This window comes from Neopsephotus bourkii, unplaced genomic scaffold (assembly GCF_033783945.1).
Source record: "Neopsephotus bourkii isolate Nb327-2 ecotype Australia unplaced genomic scaffold, CSIRO-AGI_Nbou_v1 NB_756, whole genome shotgun sequence".
NCBI lineage: Eukaryota > Metazoa > Chordata > Aves > Psittaciformes > Psittacidae > Neopsephotus > Neopsephotus bourkii.
In genome coordinates this window covers 1,089,487-1,104,189 of record NW_026901254.1, presented here as the reverse complement: position 1 = coordinate 1,104,189, position 14,703 = coordinate 1,089,487, and the positions used below count along the sequence as shown (strand labels likewise).

Here is a 14,703-nt window from a genome sequence, read left to right as displayed (position 1 = left end):
GTAGATGAAATGTGTACTCTCCTCTCCCCTTCTCAGACTCACTTCCTTGGGAGGGTTGACAAACCATATTATTCTGGCCATTCAACAGCTGATACTAAAGCTATGATCGTAAAACAATAAAGATACGCAAAAAGCTTTTAAGATAGTGGTACACCTTTATATAATCAAATCTGTGGTTATAACCTGGCTTTGCACAAAGTTCAACTTCCAGTTGTTCTTATCCCCTGTTTCAGCTCAGGCTCTGTTATATATATATATATATATATATATATATATATGCCTTTCAGGTGGTGGTTAGGAAGATTTTTCCTGGAAGTATGAAGAAACAGTTAAAGCTGATCAGGTGAGGTAAGAGTTGGAGCCCAAGCTGTGCTACACATTGCTAAATCTCCCAAGGCTCCTTTGTTCTAGTATTTGAGGTTTATAGAAAATAACTGCCTGGTTTCTCTCTTATGCCTGTAAATGATTATATGCCTCACATTTCTAACACTTGCTTATACTGCCAGTAACAGTAATACAGCCTCCATGTGGTAACCCAGTTGCTCACATCCACATATTCTTTAATCTTTGTCCAAATCCCCATTTCTGCCAAAGAATGCATCAGACACCAAGATAAGACTAGGAGAAATATAAACCTTGCCCCAAATAACCTGTAATGTACTGTAATGTTTTATTACAAGAACTGTACTTTGCACAGTTGTGTAAAAAAGCAACCATGTGCCTGCCAAACCTGCAGCGCTCCCACGCTCCGTGGCATTGACATCAGGATTCCCAGGTTTTGCCCATGGAATTAGCTGCTGCCATTTGGTTCTTTCCAAAACTAGGGTCATAGAGTAGCAGTGCCAGGGCAGTGTTGCAACCATGCATGGTGCAAAGGGGCAGAGAAGGCTGCAAGGTTTGTTCAGTGCAGGCTGTTCTAGTTGTATAGCAGCAGAGCTAGAAAGGAAGAACAGCAGGTACAGCCAAAAGACTCTGTGCTTGAAATAATTCAGTTTAATGCTACTTATTTTCTTAATGGGCTTTGATACAGGAATTATGGTACCTCCCTTTCAGTGGATGCATGTGTGCAGTTTTTGGTCATGTGGCTATGACAAACCTTTGTTCATCTCCAGTTCCAGCAGTCTGCTCTAATCTTCCTTTTCATAAGAGCTGTATAATTCTGTGGCACTCCACCAAGGAAAAGGCTTTAACTAAATCATGAAGCAATTGTTCAAAATCCTAAGTAGAAACCTGTTTATTTCTATATGTAGCTGAAGATTAAATTTGTTAATAAGTCTAAGCATGTTCCAGGCAACTTAAGAGTAAAACACAGTATTACCTAGCTCAGCAAATACTAATCAATCTGAAATACCAATTTGCAAATAGACCAACTGTATAAAAAATGGAAACATTTGCCTTCCATTTAGTAATTCAGCTACTCAAATAATTTTATGTATGACTTGTACCTTTCCTTGACAGCTCGTATTCCTGGATAGAGCTGCAGGTCCTGAAGAATGGGTGTAATGTGAGCTCAATAGCTCTGCTTTCTCCCTGTGAGAAAATGTGTTGTGTGAGGGAGCAGCTTTATTGGCTGCTGTCTCACCACTGCTCCCATACACTGCATAAACATTGCTGTTGGAAGCTGCCATGGAACATGGGCTGCAGGGTCTTTGGTGGTGTTACGATACTTGTTTCTGGTATTGTGTTGTAGACAGCAAGACACAGTCCTAAATGAAAAAGGAAGTTGTGTGGAGGTGAGGGTCAGGTTCTTGAAGACAAAGATGCTACAACTATAAAGACACGCACACCTCTGCAGGGATAGCTCAGTCCTTTGGAAACTCTGTAGGTGGCCTCTAAACACATTTAATATCTGGTTTACAAGACAGTTTTCTTTTGGAGTTCTTGATGTCCACCCTAGATCAATTCATTGCTCAATCCTCTGAACTGGGCTATATAATTACTGACAGGCTGCAGATGGCTGTTAAGACAAGTCTACAGAGCACATAACAATGAATTAAGTGTCTGCAGTGAAGCTGCCACAGGTGAAGTTACACGTTTGGGCTTGAGATTGTTTTAACAGCTCATTTCCACATAAAGAAGTTTTACGCCATTCTCCCTGTTCTCCTCCTGTCTTGGCCCTCCTCCCCTCACATGCACTGACTTGTGTTTTCTGACCCCACACCAAGTCAATTCAATTTATTGCAATCAAGAAGATATTAAACTGGAAAAAAGGTGAATCGTTTGGCATGTCATATGGAGTTGACTCAAAGTATGAACATACTGAAGAGCACCAAATCTAATGCAAAGGGTGGGATAGGACTGTGTGACTGAGTCTGTGTCTAAGGAAAGGAAGTGGAGGAAAAAGAAACAAGATATTTATAGTAGTGGAAAGCTGGTTAATCCATTTTGTGGTAAAGTGCCACTACCCTTGAATAACAAATGACTAAGTTCTTTTTATGCACAGTCCACCTTCAGAACCATCCTGCATATACATATTATTTTTATTTGTCATTATGGGTTTGTCTTTCACAGAATGGGTGTAAGTAGATAAAGCTGGGGCTGCAATATGACAGATTAGCCAGTGAGACAGCAGCAATAAGCCTTTGCTCTAAGGGAAAATGGGCAATAAGATCTGCATATTTTGTAAGCTTATCTCTCAGCTCCCTCCAAGTGATAACTGCAGTCTGCCATCTCCATAGGACCTAGGTAGGCTCTCTTTCTCTATTTTTTGTTTCTTTGTTTGTTTAGCTGGGCTTTTTGCTATCATATATTCTGGAAACAGATCAGCTTTTCATCTTCCTCTCAAAAATCTGTAGAGAATCTATGAAGGTAGACAGCAAATAAATAAATGGTAATGAAATGTACTGCTCATAAAAGATTTAACATACTTGGAGAAAAAGGAGGAAAAATTAGGATTGGCAGCAACTAGTTATCACTCTGGTGTTTCAGAGTTTTTGCAGATTAACTCAAGACATTTTCTGTTGCTGTTGAGGTCAAAGCCAATATTTCCATTGGCCGCAGTTGGAGCAGTTTTGAACAGTTGTGTTTTTCAATCTAAAATAATAAAGTATGGTATTATTTCAAAACTGAGTCAGTTATCTGATGTGTGGATTCATTGTTCATTTTGACACTCAATTGACTGTTTGCTCATTCTTCTGCTGAGGTTAGTTTAAAACAAAAGGCACCTCCCAAGCTATTCTTCTTTGAAAGTTAATCTGTGGCTTGCTTTTCCATGTTTTAAGCTCTGTGGGAAGTGCAGCTTCAGCCCCATTAAAAACAAACCACAGCCAGAACAACCCAGGTTCCTCATGCAACAGTGTCTTGGGGTGAATGCCGAAATGACTCACTGTTGCCTTTGGCACCCTGCTTTGGCTGGGCAGGTGCAGCTGGCAGGCATGTCGGAGCATTGGGTGCACGGCAGCAAACCAGCGATGCATGCCAGAACACTGACAACATCAGTTGTCAGGGAGCAAGGCTGACGCCTGGACATAAGCTAGAGGGTAGCAAACACATTTACACAGTGCTGTAGATATACTGGAGGACCTATTGGCCCCACATGCCCTCTCTGTTGGTGACTGGAGGCTGGGCAGGGTATCCTGAAATACTCAAAAGGGCACCTACTTATGAAAACCTGCATCTTCATTGAAGATCCGCTGGAGCTGGTATGTTAAGAAGTCAAGGGGTAAAAGTGCTAACTCATACAGAGAGCATACTTACTAGTTTTCCTGAACAGATTCTCCTCTGAAACCTTTAAATGGATTATGGGTTTCCACTTCAGCTTCTTTTTAAGAAACAGGCTATTTGTGTTGGGGGGTTTTTCCATTGGCATATCGTATTAGACCTCTTGTCAGTCTGAAGGTGGAGGCTCCCATGGTGCAGTTGTCACTGCCTTAGAGGCAACTCTAAGGCCAGTGCTCTCAGTGCCACAAATGCCTTCCAGTATTGTCTCCTAGGAAATAGGAGGGATGGACTTGCCTTATTCTGTGAGTGTTGGTCAATCTGTCCACTTTCAGGATCGTTTGAAAAGAGGAGTCCATTCTTCTGTGTGTGTGCATGTAGGCATTGGATATAATTCTGGGAGAGATGGGAAGGAATTCCAGGTCTTCCAACTACACATTTCTCTATGATACTTCCAAGTATTCTGTAAGGTTCTGTACCGTGCAAATGTGTCTGACAGTCAGTCAGCCTGAGGACATTGATGTAGCTGTGCAGAAAGAGTAACAGATGTGTATTTTCTGGAGTTAGGCTGAAACATACTGCCTTCTGAACGGTCTCTGCTATGTTTGCTGCAGAATGTGGCCAGCTCTTAGGGTTGAGTGGGGAACTGTCAAGGAGAGTAAGAGTAGTGCCATAGTGAATGCAGCTGTACATGGCTATGTCACACAAGCTGCGGGACACAAGACCTGAAAACTAGGTTTTCACAGCTTGCTTGGTCTGCATGTTTTAGTTTCCTGTCTTAGACTACTGAGTCTTAGCACTCAGCTGCAGCTGAGCTGAACTTTCAGGATAATGACATAAAATACTACTTTTTTAATTTTCTGTTCAGAGCTGTGCTGGGAATGACTTCAGTAAGCAAAAGAGGGTGCAGAAGAACAGTGCTAATAAAAATCCTGCCTAGATTCTCATTAAGAAATCTCAGCTGTTCTTGTGCATTGAATGAAGCAGGGATCTCTTGAAAGAAGCATGATGCAGTTGTATCATAAAAAAAGTGTATCATAATACATACGAAACAGGATGCCACATCAAAGTCAAGCTTAATTCTGGCATTTTGTGACATTAGAGGGACTAACTTTGCAAAAACAGATTTTTTTCAGTACAGGCCCATTTTAACTGGGAACGTGTGCGTGAATAGCCTCCTAAGTTTACAGAAGAGAAGATGAAAATGCAGACCTCCTATGTCTACACCATGCATGTTGACATTTACGCATTCATCAGCAAGTTAAGATGTTTTTGATTCACAACACTGACCTCTCTGCTTTCAACTTATGCACTAAGAGATAGGCTGTTCTCCCCAGTGAGTCAGTCCCAAAAGGATGCTAGGACAAGTGTATTCCCACTGCTTTTCATAGATGATATGCTGATGAAAAAAACTTGTTTATTCCCACCTCCAGAAAAGGTTGAGATTAACTGAACACCGCACTGTTCAGCTGTTTGCTTTTCATCATTTGTGGTGTGTATCTTCTGCTGGTCTGTTGGCTCCTTGGCTGATCCTTGCCTTGGAGGCTTGGGTGCTACATGGGGATGACACATCTGTCAGACCCCCTCATTTCAGAAACCCTCTCCACAGACTGGAATAGTAGGATCTCCTGAGCACTTTCAACTTACATTTGTTGCGTGCTTGGAAGTTGAGGAGTTTCTCATATACTGCAACTGCACCTCTCCAAACGGGAAATTCTCCATCAAATTCATAGGTACCAAAGAGCTTCCTGAAGGATCAACTATGGTTTTGTTAACCTAGAAAACATGGCACGTTTCCCACCCATTCATATTCTCAACAGTGACTGACACCCCCCCTCTCCCCGAAAGGTGTATTTCATGTCTTGTCTTATTCTCAGCAAAGGCAACCATTTTTGTCAACATTTTGTAATGACAGGCACTCTTAGTGATACCAAGGGCAAAAACTTCAGCTGTATGAAAGTTTTGCATAGTCAAATGAGCATCTGCAGGTGGGACCTCCTGGACACTGCTTCCTGTAAATGTGGTTGCCAGTTCTGTGTATAGTGCCAGTTCTGTGTACAGTACCAGTTAGAAAACACTAAACAGAACTCAGTCAGAAATTGTTGGTTTCTGTCCTGATTTATCATTGAAATGTTCCTTTTCCTTAAGGCATATCACTTCATTTTCTTCACTGTAAAATACAGATATTAGCTGCTATTCAATAGCATATTACACTTGTATTTGTAAAGGAAGCAAGTTTGTGCATCTCAGATGTTGGTAACCTGTCCCACTTGCATACTGATTTCTCCAAGACCCATAGAGCCAATCAGTAGTAGAATCTGAAATAGAATTAAAACTGAGAGAGGAATCAGAAGACAGAAACTGCCCTAGTTGATGGAGACATGTTTTTGTGACTGCACTAAGGATGCAGTCTATTTAAAATATTCTCATCCTTTTGAAATACTTAGAGTTCTCCAAGAAGAAACTGCAACTTTGAAATGGAACATTGTTATTTGTGCCGAATTGGGCAATTGCCAGAAATCAACAGAAATATGCAGTTGTTTTCTGGCAAGCACTGACCAAATAGAGGAGCTCTCCTGAATCAAGCTGTGCTTTAATTACTGGATCTTTGCTTCTGAAAGTTTTAACACCACTTTTCATAGCAATCGCATAAACTGCTGTCTTTTAGTGACTACTGACCATTGTCCCTGTTACTTCTGGCAACCTGACTAATGCTTCCATCGCAGACCACTTGGAGTTGAAAACAAAACTGTGGATGCATTCCTTTGTGGTAGTTGTTGGGACATACTATGTTTATATAAGCAATATGGCATGTTCATCATAGTAAGCTACATCACTACATGGCAGCTGTGCCAGGTCTCCAACTCCATAGTAGTCAGTGGCCCAAAATGATGCCATTTGGAATTGCCTAAAGGGATCAAATCTTCTTTAAGGAAACAAATGAACAGACCCTTTTTACCAGTTCTTTTGGGTTTTCTACTGCTGTATCACCAAATGATACTGGAAATATATAGCCTTCTTTTGGGAGGAAATAGATCCATTTCTTATCCTTGTAAAACTTTGGCTGGTTTCCATCGTTGAGCAATGTCATATTATTTCTCTCTGCTAATAACAATGATCAGTGACTCAGCATCTGTAGTGTGTGATTCAGTATCAGGTGAAAAGTTTGGACAGCATCCCAACATTTCATCCTAATGTTGATGTATTTATCCTCAGGGGAGTCCAAAGAACAGCCTTCTGGAATACAAATAAATTAATATCTTTAGCCTTAATAATTTTTAAGCTCTCTGCTCATTTAGATTGATAGATCAAATTTGCCACTTTCCTACCAAGAGTGGTAGGAAGGAAACAATATAAAACAGAAAAAAAGGATAACTGTGACAATTGATATTTTCTCTTCTGGCTGGTGAGTTGGTTTAGTTTAATCCTCTACACTGTGAATTATTTCCTAAAGTTTCAAGTAGAAAACGCAGATTTAAACAGAATTTTGGTACTTCCAGGAGCACGGCCTGCACAATAATTTTAGGAGAAAAAAATGGTTGAGGAAATTGAACTGGGGTTTCTTTCTTTTAGTAGTCTGTTTCTCTTTGTGGGAAGAAGGGGAGGCAGCAGCTTTCAAAGTGCATGCAGAGAAATCAGAGTGTAGCAGCATCATGAATTCCTCAGCACAGGGCCAGGCTGGCTTTGGAGCCTTCTCAGGGAGAGAGGAGCTTGCCTGGGTCTCTCCTGCCTGTGTCAATGAGAAGTACACATGGAGGTGCCTTTACATGTGTTATGGTCTGACACAACCCAAATCTACTAATTCATTTCGCAGGGCAGAAATGAGAATTTGTCAAGTTGCTTAGTCACTACCAATTTGAGTCATATTTAAAATATTGGAGCAAAATGCTCTATATGGTGTTATGCATGTAATAATAATCTTCTAAACAAATCAGGATAATTTAAATTTGAAAACATAATTTGTTTGTAGCATGATTCTAGATTTGCTGAATCTAGTCCCTTGTCTCAGGCTATGCTGTGTCTCATCTGTTCTATATGTGAAAGGTCCCGATAGTTTCTGTCCATTCATCCTCTGTTGGCCCTGTTTCACCTGAGCAAACCTGCTAGCAAACCAGTAACTTTGTGTTTACATGATACACTGAGTATGAGACACCTGGAGCCACGTGGCACTGGGACAGACCCTCCTTGCGTAACTCTGCTGTGCTATCAACAGGAGAAAGCTAACACTCGCACGAGGCTAATAGGAAACAGTACCAAAGATATTAGAGAAAGTTTGTCTTCTGAAACTGCATGTCTTTCTAACACGGTATAAAGCATGCACATGCATTTTTTACATTTTGTTTCAGTTTAAACTTCTTGAAATCCTTAATCTCAACTGCCACAAAATTGGCAGTTTTCTGCAACTCAGAGTAGACCCAGCAACTTGAACTGGATTTCTGTGGGCTGATTCCTGGGTATTTAGAAGCTGCTCCTTTGGCAGCATGGCTGCCTGATGCTGGAGCGTCACTGAAGCTTTCCCTCTCCCGTTCATCCCTCCATGAGCAGAAACCCGTGCCTCTGCCTGACTTTCCCACCATAGAACAACCCATGTGTGCTGGGGACTGCCAGGCAGCTGACTACTTTGTTCAGCCTTTCAAAAAATGAGTGGCTTCTCTGAAGCAGATCGTTTCAGGGTCTCCTCTCCTGGCATTTTCAGCTTGCATTCCAGTTCAAAACAGCCGCTGCTATTTGCAAACTGTAACTTGTTCTGTAACCAGTTACAGAAGCAGTCATGTGCCCTCCACATTCATAGAGAAAAGGCTGCAGAGGACTGCTCCGGTAGAGCTGGGAAGTTGGTTCACAGCTAGGAATTAAATGTTTAAGCTGACATTAGCCAGAGTCAGTGCTAAAAGATGTAGCACTGCCCCCCTCAGCAGCTCATTCCTACCCTCTCAAGGCCTTGAGTTTGTACAAGCCTGGTCTGAATGGCAGAGAGATTGATCCAGGTGAGCTCTCAGCCAACAGGAACAAAAACACAAGCTGTGACCTGGCTTGGGGTTGTGATGCAGTTTCGTATCCTACCACGTGGACTCGTGTGCCTGTCGAGGCAGAGCTGGAGGGAAGGGAGAGAGCTACTTTGGGGGGACCATGAAGAAAGACAGGTTTCTTGTGCTGGCTCTGGGGAGCTTGTGCTTCCTCACAGGGTGAGGTTATGTGAGTGCCTGATACTTGGGTTTAGTGACACCCAGCTCCACTAGAACTTTATGGTGGTTTCTTGCAGGGGTGGCACATGCACGAGCTCAGAGCCCCACCACGCAGCACGCTGCAGCAGGATGCAGCACTGGAGCAGCAAGCATGGCACCCCTGAGCAAGAGCCCTCAGAATGGATTTCCCAGGCAGTCACCGAAACTGAGGAGATGGGCATGAGGCAACCTGGGCTGAGGATGAGAAACGGTGTGTAGGAGGCACTGGAAGTGCCCTCACCCCAGCTATCCTGGGGTTGCACTCACGAGTTAGTGGTGAGCATTTACTGTACATGGTGTGTTTCAGGGCACTTTTTCACAATGAAATTGCACAAAATAGGCTTTTTTTTTATGCGCTGAGAAACCAGAGTTATGGAGCACTTCTGAATCTACACAGTAGCACATGGTCTGGACTTTGCAGCCTTAGCTTCAGGCTTGGAGAAACAGGGGCACATGGAAACTCGGGCTGTCCTCAAAAGGGGGCATGCAAGAGAATGTTTCAAAGTCCTTTATGAGTCAACAACTGTTTTTTCTGATTTCCAGCACAGAACAGCTAAATATTCTCATCTTGTCAGAACCCATATATTTTTTGTGTGAATTTTCTATCATCTTTCCTTCATCACCTTCCTTCTTTATGACTGGAAAAAATACATGTTAATTCCTCAAAAAGCTTGCAAATCAAAAAAGGTAACTAATTTCACCTTTGCAGAACAGGTCAACTTGCTGGTACTTGCTGTTGAACAGTGTGGTGGTTTCAGCTGCTGGGAAGATGATGGTGACATCAGCACTGGGCTTCCTGGCTGTAACCACTCACACGCATACAGGGGCTGTTGAGCAGATGGAGAGAGCTCAGAAAGTGAAAGAGAATAGCCTGAAGACTGAAAAACCTGCTATATAGAAGCTCTTATTTTTGTTTGGTTTTAAGCTATTAAAGGGATAAATATAATTTACTGTGTTTTTTCAAAGAAAAATGGTTTCAGTTTGAGTTTTGCTGTCTTTTTATGTATATTCTCTGCTTTAGTGAACAGCTGTGGATTTCATGTAGCAACTATTGGGTGCATCTTTATGAAGTTTATTAGGTGGGAGATCAGACCTTAGATGTTAGCTATAAAATCTAGAACAGACTGAGTCATAAAACAAATAATTTATTCACTGAATATAGCACCTTCCTCTGTGCAAATATTCATAGATATATTTTTATTTTCTCACTTTTCCCCAATACTTTTTGATTTTTCAGCCCAGCACCCAGACAAAGGAAGGCTTCAGTGATCACCATATCCATCCATCTGTCCCACTCTAACAACTTTTAAACCAACTGCCACACTTTAACATCATTCAGTACTGTGACATGCAGCTCAAAGGCATTAGGGTAGGATTCGTTTCACCTAAGTTTAGACTTCTATAGTATCAGTGTCTTCATCTGCGTTAGTCACCTTAGGTTGTCCTTACAGTTAGTGGAGACCAGTTGGCACTTTTAACCATAATTCAAGTGACCTGATTTAGATGACTATTTTGGGATGGGATGACTCAGGGACTAAGAGTGCCTTTCTTTCTTTACCACTTAGTTAGGATGATCAGCTGAAATGAAGAACAGGGGAATAGTGGAATATTTTATGTGACTTCCAAAGGCCAGCTCTGTATCAGAAAAGAAATGTAATGAGTCAAAAGCTGAAGTGTGTGTTCACCAGCAGTGGTGGGCCAGTCAATGTGGGTATCGGGCTGCCAGCCAGCACATGCCCCTTGTTGGGAAGCAGAGGGAGTTCACATTGCCTTTCACCTAGCTGGTATGTAGACGACATGAGGAGAAGATGGGTGTTCTGCTGGAATGAGGAGAAAGTCATACAGAGCTGTAGCTCAGGAGAGCTGCCAGGATTATTGTGTTGGGTGGGTAAGAAAATGAGACACTAGCTCAAAATAAACAAGCCTTCACTGGATTTACTGCTCACAGAATTAATTGCTTATTCCCACGAACTCAAGACAACTCTGCATGCTGTGACTGCTCAGATAAAACAACTTCTAAAATAACCCTTTTGGCATTTGGAGGTCAAGTCCTATCTCTGATCAGCTTATGATGCAGATTTCCATTTCCACCTTGGTAATTTTCAAATAAGCACTTGTGGTGTTTTTCTCCAGAGCCACTCTCTATTCTCTGAAGAAGTCATTATAAACATCTCAAAACAACCTCCTCCTTTTTCCTGAGAGACCTCAGACCTGCTAAAGCTCGGATGATGGGTGAACAGTTGCTTTGCTGAGACTTCTGCCTAGGATGAGATTGCCTCTGTGTCCTGTTGCTTCCAGGTTCTGCACAGGTCCTGCTTCTCAATCTCCTTCCACAAACAACCAAGTGACGGAGCTTAACCAGGCAACCTTCTAGTGGGGATTATATATTAGAGATATTGTCATAACAACTCCCAGACCCTTCATTTTAAAATGAATACCACCATTCACATGTCAGGACAGAACCAGTAACATATTTTATTTACTTGCATTACCATAAATTTTACAGACTCAGGTTTACTGTGAACAACCAAGAAATGCTCTGAACCAAAGAACTTGGACTGGGAGCCAGCAGGGATGCTTGCATACATACTCCCCACTAGAAGGTTGCCTGGTTAAGCTCAGTCACTTGGTTGTTTGTGGAAGGAGATTGAGAAGCAGGATATAGCTGTACCTGCAGGAGGGGCAACCACATGCAACAATAACAGGAGGATACAAAGACCCAGAAAGGGCCATGTGTTCTGCTGATTCCTGTGATATCATTGAGTGAAAAGTCATCATCACCTTAATAACTGTGGTCACACTTTGTGCTTTGTCATGGTGACTCTCAAGTGTTTCATAAGGTAGGGCATTATTCAAGACTGGCCTTAGTGAAAATGCAGTTACTCCCACAAGCATGTTCTCATCTTAGGATCACTTGTTAATGCATATTTATTTAGCAATTTACTTTCTGGGAACAATTCCATTCGTGTTCACTTTTTCATTATCAGCAAAGCGTAACTCATTGCGCTGTTTTTCAGAAGGCACAACTGAGATAGCCAATGAGCTGGTTGCTTGCTCAAAGCCCTGGAGTGGGGCAGTGACTCATCATCAGAGCAGTGCAAAAGGCAAGCAGGTTTTGTTTGTGTTTCATTCCAGGAAAAACAAAACAAGTAATGCAGGCCGGGAGGAAAGCTTCAAAACAAATCAACTGGAACAATCACTCCCAAGCTGATGCATCTGGTTCACAGTGCTACACTGAATGACTTCATTTGAAAAAGCTTCATTCTCCATAAATCCCTATCAGGTTTTCTGCCTTTTGTACATGATTCCTCTTTTTGTGTATCTTCGTCTTCCTGGTGAGACAGCAGAAAGAAACACGGCACATGCGACATCTTTGTTGTCTTCTCCTGCTGAAGGAGCAAGGCCTTCTGGTCATAATGTAAAAGAACAACTCATTCCTCAGCATCTTCCAGTCTGACTGCTGCCATTCATGTCCTCGATTATCAATACTGACCATTCCCTTGTCCTCACTTTTTTCTGGTGCTTTTTCTGATGCTCTCACATACTTTAATTCCTGTTTCTCTCATAACTACCCAGATATTTTCTGTCTCTGTACTCTGAAGGAGGGCCATAGGGCTGCTTTCCAGCGACTTTCTTGCAAAACACAAGTAAACCAGAGTTAGGAAGGTTCAAAAGCAGTCTCTAAATGCTACCTGCATGCACATGTATTTGTTCTGCACCAGCCTGCTAAGGCTTAAGGACATGAACTATTATTGAACAGTACTTCAGGTGAGGGAAACAAAGTATGACAGCTTCTACAATTAAAAGACACAGCAGCCTCAAAACAAAACTTCAAGCCAATGAAATCTTCAAGAGCAGAGAAAGGTAGTATCTAGAGTGGAATTCAGTTTAAGGCGAAGGCCTTTAAATGAATGTGTCTACAGTAGGTATGTATGAAAGTATACTTGCTGTTTATGTGTTGAGTATGTAGGTCAATGGCTCAGTGGAGACCAGTGTCTTGATTCAGCTGCCTAAATGTTGGTGGCATCTGAAGGATTTCAGAAGTCTGATACATGTGGCTAGCACTTGCAGCACAAGTGAAACCCATGTTCTTTTAAGATGGCTGTGTGCCAGACGGGGCACCTTCCCAGTGTTCAGGTGGTGCCGAACATTTATGTGTGACTCTTGTCTCTAGGCAATGCAGTCAGTAAAGCCTGAGGAGCAACTGTAGTCATCCTGAACCAGGATCTTGTGGGTGATTGAATAAATCACTTTGTATGACTGTACTGGCTGATATTGTACCTTTGGCTGTATTGCCAATAACTAGAGGTTTAACATATAATGCATATGTAGATGCCTAAATTTATGCTTCCTGACCTTGAGTCACCCTTGGTGTTTCAAAGGAGCAGGGGCATATATGAGAACACTTAGGTTACCCAGCAGCTAATGCCTGCAACTACTCAGTTTCATGAATCGCATGACTGATCAGGCCTTTTTTAAGTGGCCTGCCCTTCCAAAGAGATATGACCAGAAGGGAATTCCTTAAACACTTATTTCTCATATGAATGGATCCAGTTTCTGGTAGTGTGACCCAAACTGACATACCTTCCTGCTCTGCTTCTGCTGAGTGAACCAGTCTCTTTTATGTGATTCCCTGCAAGTTTCAGTCCAGGAGATAGGCATGTCTTTGGTTTCAAAGGGTAGTTGATAAAGAAGTATTCAAGCTGCTGCTAACAGCTTGGGGTGTTATTTTTTACTCATATAACACTACAAGAGAGCTCTACATGATTTATGATACCCACTTTCTTCTTTTCACCCCATTTTTTGCTAAGATTCCTTTGCAGTGTAAGTGCTTTGCTGTTCACCTGACCCAGCACATCTGTTTCTCCTGCAGAAAAGCCGATCTGTTACTTACGACAGCGTGACCAAAGTGTCCTTTTGCCAGAACGTTAAACACCAGCAATGAAACAAGAAGACCCTGAAATGTCACTGACAGCCGTGTTGGCTGCTTTGGTGCATTGTTTCAGCAACAGTGATCTAATGGAAAGGTGAATATTCTTATTATAGCAAGCTGTAATTCACTGGCTGAACTCTCAAGGTATGCAGCGACCAGCATAACAGCTTCAGAGCAGCAGCTGGGCCAGGAATCTGTTGGCTGCACCATTCTCTCAGCAACATAGGAATTAATTGGTTTTCCCATCTGCTAAAGTTCAGTAAAATGATGCACTGGGATTAAAGCAAAAAGTGCTCTGGCAAGGGCTTGTACTGAGCTGAGATACCAGCATCTAGGACACTGGTTTGCAAGGCTGAAAAGAAATCTCTTCACCATCCTTCTGCAAGGGTGGTAAATATGAAGTCATTTATTCAAGATGGAACAGCTCTGACAGAGGAGACTAAGACAGAAACTTTCAAATAGGCTGGTGATGAGATCACATGTCTGGAACATGCAAGCAAAGTTCCTGGTGCAAGCTGAAAAGATGAAAGACATCTGTCCTCCCCAATCAAGGCCAAGTGTCCTTTCCACTGCGATTGCAGGGATGATGCTCTCTTGTGGTGATCATGGATTCATCCTGGACATGAGAAGCCTCTTCCTTATGAAGATGGTGTCAAACCTCGTATGCTGCTAAAAAAAGTGATTTGGAATTTTTCAGCTTCTCGTTGAATTACACCCTGCTTTTTTCAGATCACTGCACCAGCCTCTTAGGGTGCTCCCAAAATGTTTGTGGTCATTAGGTGGACATGAGACACAAGAACGTGTGAGACACAAGTTCACTGCTGAAATACACTTTTTTACATGGTATAACTATTGGCTTTGATGTTCTTCCTCTCTTTCACCCCTTCACAT

The 14,703-nt window shown here is 42.1% G+C and overlaps 1 long non-coding RNA gene across 1 annotated transcript; it reads left to right on the top strand.

Annotated features, from left to right (window-relative positions):
* Nucleotides 1–306: 306 nt before the first annotated feature.
* LOC133213040 (uncharacterized) lies at nucleotides 307–2,216 on the top strand. Its single transcript, XR_009725678.1, has 2 exons — nucleotides 307–348; nucleotides 1,031–2,216. It is a non-coding gene; the product is annotated as an uncharacterized LOC133213040 (long non-coding RNA).
* Nucleotides 2,217–14,703: the final 12,487 nt, after the last annotated feature.